Source organism: Temnothorax longispinosus, chromosome 3, assembly GCF_030848805.1.
Source record: "Temnothorax longispinosus isolate EJ_2023e chromosome 3, Tlon_JGU_v1, whole genome shotgun sequence".
Classification (NCBI taxonomy): Eukaryota; Metazoa; Arthropoda; class Insecta; order Hymenoptera; family Formicidae; genus Temnothorax; species Temnothorax longispinosus.
In genome coordinates this window covers 13530726-13536599 of record NC_092360.1, presented here as the reverse complement: position 1 = coordinate 13536599, position 5874 = coordinate 13530726, and the positions used below count along the sequence as shown (strand labels likewise).

The window sequence follows — 5874 nt, the reverse complement described above, 5'->3', positions numbered from 1 at the left end:
GAACAATTTTAGTTTTTGTCTGATCTATTCTGATAATAAATCAATCATAAAATAGCGTAATGTTATTCACTATAGACAGCTATATAAGTTTACATTGAAAACATAGCCTTCTTTTGCAGCTATATATATCTTCCATTCAATTTTTATAAATGCCATCCGTTGAATTGTCACCTTGGACTGAGTCGCCTCGGATTAAATATATTGGGGCTATTGTACACATAAAATAGGCTCAATCATGTAAAAGTCACAGAAAATCCACAATTACAATTACTGTAGGAAACGAAGATGTCTTACGAAATAAACTGGAAATTAACAGAATTATTTGGACTATTTTATTGTTATTTCTATATTTTATGACAGATATTTACGAAGTACGCGTAAATGTCAAAATAAATTAACAAAAAAATGGACAGAATGGATATTATGTCAAAATAAGTATTTTATTTACACAGGCAACGATAAAATATTATTATTTAGAATAGATTATCGTTAATATACATCGGTCCAGTTATCAATTTAAAACCAATTTTTTTTAAATTTAGTTTTGCCATTTGTAAGAAAAATAATAAGAAGCACGAACACTCATGTGTGATCGAAAATTCTTTAATTTCGACATTTTATCTACTTACTAGCGATTCCCTAATTTTTTGATCGATGCAACGACGATAATACGCTACGCGGACGTAAACTCCAGGTCTATTCGCTTTGCCGCAATGTTGACTCCAACTAGTTATTCCGTATAAACTGAAAGCTCCTAACATAAAAGAGAATACAAATTTTAACAGTGCTGTCACAAATACAAATATAAATTTAATTCAGAATATAATATTTTCTTTTTTAAAATAGAATTTGCAAACTTTAATTCTCGAGTAAAAAATTATAAAGAATTATATTCTTTCTAGATACAAAAATTTTTATAATATTTTCTGAATTTTACTATTACTTGCCCATCCTATATATAAATATATTTTTACAATTTGACTGCAATCTATATTATATTTAAAAAATTATTGTTGTACATGGCCCGTCGTACATGATATGATTTTTCATTATAATTAATTTATTGATTATATTTCAACATTACCATTATGGTAGCAGGCTAAAGAGCCTCCAGAATCGCCATCACATGTGTCGATAGTCGATACCCTCATCAAGATATCCAGCGCACATCATTCCGTCGCTTATGGCACCTTCACCATAAACATAACTAGCTGGCAAACTGACTGATCTAACAAGGGCACTCAGCCATGTCGTAAATCCTTTGATTGCGCTGCAAAAGAATCTGAAGTGTGTGCATCCTACGAGATTCAGTTTAAAGTAATTCTCTCCAATATATTTCACTTACTCGTCTTGCCTGTTTCAATACCGCCGAATCCGCTGATCGTGCAATTCAATCCCGCGAATATTCAGTATTTTCAGACGGTAAGCAAATTGGCATGATATCTTTGCCAAGCGGAATGCCAGGCCTTTAAGTAGAACCAAAGCAATATCATTGTTCATCCTATTACCTTTACGAAAGTCTTCGTGCACGTAATAATCCTCGATATTGGCTTCCACTTCCGTTCCTTCGTTTATCTGATAATGTCAAACACAAGATAAATAAAAGTGCAATGTCTGAATTGTTTAACGAATATATGCATGTAAATATTTTTGGGAATTTTGTGATGATATATAACTATATATATTTACTTGATTTACTTACATCCGTGTTATAATCTCCCGCACATACAAAATAGGTGCCTTTGTTGTAACCTTCTAAACAATGTGTCGCTGTTAACACGTGTAGAGGTGATATAATAACAGCACCACACCAATGATTTGATCGACTGTGCCCTCGAACTCGAATGCTGGCCTAAATATTATTTAACAATCTCTTGTATCACTAATATCTCGCTACACATCTGATCGCAATATTTATTTTAACATTAAACAAAAAAATAAATCTAACATTTTCTTTGCAGTAAAAATTATTTACCTGCCAGGGATAAGTGCCTTTTGGTGCAATGGAGCCATGCACTACTTTTTGAAATATTAAGTCCGAAATCGTCATCGAAATCTTTGGCGCGCTGACCACAATTTGACGGAAGTAGCTCGTTAATGCTTTGTTCCGGATGTTCTTGGCTGTTTATCCAGTATGGCTGCTTAATAAGAAGAAACAGCGGGAAATAAACGAACAAATCATGCATACACATGTGCAAAAGAGCTATTATAAAGTTTTGTCTATTTTGAGATTGTTATCAATAATATAATTATTACGACTTATGTCAAGTCATATTTTACCGTATATTTTTTAAACAATTAATCTTTATACTTCCAAGATTATTGGCAGAACATAAACTCCCAAGAGTCCCAAGTGGAGCGGAGATTTGTCGGAGGAAAAAGTGGTACAGGACTTTTTTAACTTGATTGGTCGCAATTAAGAATATGCTGGTGCAATAGTGCCCTAACTTTTTAAACATTTGTTACACATGAAAGTTCCAAGAGATTTTAATCATGTGAAAATTGCATTACTCATGTGGAACAAAATGTAAATTATATATAACCTCGTTATCCGAATCAAATCCCGATGCAGGATCTCGCTTTTTGCATCAAAATTGTAAACCCATGTGAAACTATTTTATGTTAAGAATAATCGTTGTACGTTGAAATAGACAAAATTGGAAGTGGCGTATAATGAATAAGTACTTAAATAATTTTTATTTACTGGACAATGTAATAGTACTCTATTTATTGTCTTTTATAATTATATAGTTTGTTAGTAGATATATAATTATTGTGATTAATTGATCAATTCTTTCAGAGTAATTATAAAGACGTTTAACACAAATTTAAGCTGCTATGCAATAGTCACAATGTTCTTCTTTGGTTCCATAACGAAGTATTCCATCTCGCATGTTACGGACACGTCGTTTACAACATATGTCAAAGTTAAGATCGTTGGAGGTGGTTCCGATAATCTAACGATTATCAAGATATTAATTTGAAAAATTTATAAAACAAACTTTTTTACATAATTATTATAGGAAGAGTACCTTGCCCCATTTGGAGTTAAAAAGTTAAGTATTTACACATACTTTTCTGTACCTATATAAATATTTCAAGTTCTAATATTATTGTAAAGTGTATCTCAAATGCACAGCCTATGATAACATTTAGTCTCAAAAATTGTGATAAATGAATGAAAATTGTTTTATTTACTTGGGCGTTGTTAACATCTCCAGGTGACAAATTACATCTGCGTCTTCGTTATGATCGCATTTATGTTGACCTCAATGATTATGTTCGCATCGATATAATTGCGATTCGTTTCCATGACAGAAAACCTATTTTGCAAAAATTAAAAAAATTATTTTAGATACTAATAAATATCAATTAAAAACAGCTAAATAATTAGGACATTGAAGGTATATTAATTAAATATAAGGTATATATATTTAAAGAAATGTTAAAAGTAAGACAAATAAGAATTAAAAATTAAACAAGGAAAATCTCAAATATAAATATAACTCAAATGTAAATTAAAGATCTTTTACAACAAAGATTGTTCAAATAACAATCTCTTTTGCAAGAAATAAAATTAAATGTGAGCTACAAATGTAATACTTCATCGAGCCATATTGGTCCTTGGCCAGGCCCACAAAGAAACCATTTTTCTTAGCTATTGCGATACCACCGTATCCCAAAGATCTGCAAATGACTATTCGCCGTAGCATTTGTGAAATCATCATCGCACACGGTACCCCACACGCCATGATGACGCACTTCTACCCTTCCTTGCATAGGATTGCTGCCATTCACCAAGCGCAACTCAAACGGTGCCTGAAACCGAAATCATATAAAAAATAAACAAGTCTATCTATTTTACTTTTCTCTCAACTCTCTTACATCGCAATGTTCCGGATTCTCATCGGAATGATCTGGACAATCGACCACCTCGTCGCAAATAAAAGGAGTCGGTATGCAAGTTGGACTATTGTCGCATTTCCAGCAACCTCTCCTGACAAGTGGTTGACCGCGGTCTTGCAGATGACTCCAACAGCCTCTTCCGGTTGACAATTATGAACTCCCCATCTATAAACGGAAATATAAATACTTTATTTAGCTCTATACCAGTTCTAGTAGAATCGTTATTTAAGCAACGTGTTAGCGATCGAGTGTTAGAAGAAATATTATGTTACAAGAAATAAGAAATAACATCAATCTTTTACCCGTTAAAATCGCAAATAGCGCGATTTTTGACGCTCAAGCCGCGCGATTGCAGGCGCGCATCTTTTACTTTGCATGTAATACAATGGAACTATTGCCAATCCCGCGTTTTAGTCGCGCGACTCTAGCGATTTGTGACGACGCGCGATTCAGAATCGCGCGACTCAACTGCTCCTGGAGCAGTCTAGCCGCGCGGCTCAGTTCACTCAATTGTATTTGGAGCAGTTTGTCGCTAATATTTTGGCAAGTTCTACTTTTTAATTAAATTAACGATCCACAACATAAATGATTTTATGCTGTGTGAATTGGTGAACAAGTAAATGGTTATATGACCCCCAAGATGAAAAATTATAAATTTTTGGAAATTCTTCTGTCTCTCTTGCAATAAGCAAATCATTTGAAGCACTCCTATAGCTTTTACAAAATAATAATAATGTAATTTCTTCCTCTTCTTCTTTTTTAATAGCATGAAGAATCATTAAAGTTTTTTCCTCCATGTTTCATAAAAGGCTGCACACAGAAAAATAATTATTCTACAGTCAAGAAAAGCACTCTTTATTTATTTTATTTACTTTTTTAAATAAGTTTATTTTAACCCAAGAATATTTTCTTAGTAATAGTTTTCAAATATCTTTGACACAAGTCAAGAATATTGTTTTGAGTAAATGTAATGCTTATAATGACTTTATAATCGATTTGCGGATCAAGTATTTGATAAGGTGTATCCGCAAATCTACATAAAGTCGTTGTAAGTATTACATTTACTCAAAACAAGATTCTGGCTTTTCAAGACTTGTGTCAAGATATTGAAAACTATTAGTAAGAAAATATTCTTTTGTTATAAAAAAACTTACTTAAAAGAAAAAAATAAATAAATAGTGCTTTCCTTGGCTGTACAATAATTATTTTTCTCTGTAAAGTCACGCGACTCTCATCGCGCTTTTTGATAACAGTATGCGCGACTGCTGTCGCGCATTAGTAATCGTTAATAAGTTGTTATAAATTATTAGTATTATTAATAAAAGAAAGAGATCCTCATACCGCACGGGTCCTCATCGACCAGAGATCCGAGTCGATTTCCGAATCTCTGTTGCAGCGCCTACGCCTGCAACACTCTCATTCCGCCGTGCTATCTTCGGGATTGGAGATTCGAAATCCAGATCAACCCGCGGGAAGATGACGGTGAGCCTCACTTCCAAAACGTTCGTTCTTCCTCGCTTTTTCACTATATCAAGGCTCGACGACGAAGCGCAGTACAATTTGGCCGCATATCCGGGGGCTTCCGTTGGCCATCCGCCGTTTTTGGCTGACGACCCTGTCGAGTTTATCTTCATAAACAAATGTAAACACAATGGCCGGTATTCATAGTCGGAACTTATTTCAAAACCGTAGATGCTAATACAGCTCTATGATTAGTTCATGACATCTTAAGATTGTACTTAAGACAGTTTTAAATAAAGACCGACTATGATACCGCCAATCTCTTACTAAATAATTTTCGCCAAGGGAAGGGCTGTTGAGCGCGACGTCTCTCCATGCTCACGCAGTTTATGCTTTCAAAGTAATTCAAAGCACAGCAGACCACGAGCTGGTCGATCTGGTGCGCCGCTTTTAGGGAGCAGGAAGCCGTACCTTCCGCTCCTGCCGTATTCCCGTCAGAAGAACAGA

The 5874-nt window shown here is 34.1% G+C and overlaps 1 pseudogene; it reads right to left on the bottom strand.

The window, feature by feature from the left end:
- Positions 1 to 448: 448 nt before the first annotated feature.
- Positions 449 to 5657, bottom strand: LOC139809774 (transmembrane protease serine 11B-like protein; annotated as a pseudogene).
- Between the last annotated feature and the right edge of the window lie 217 nt (positions 5658 to 5874).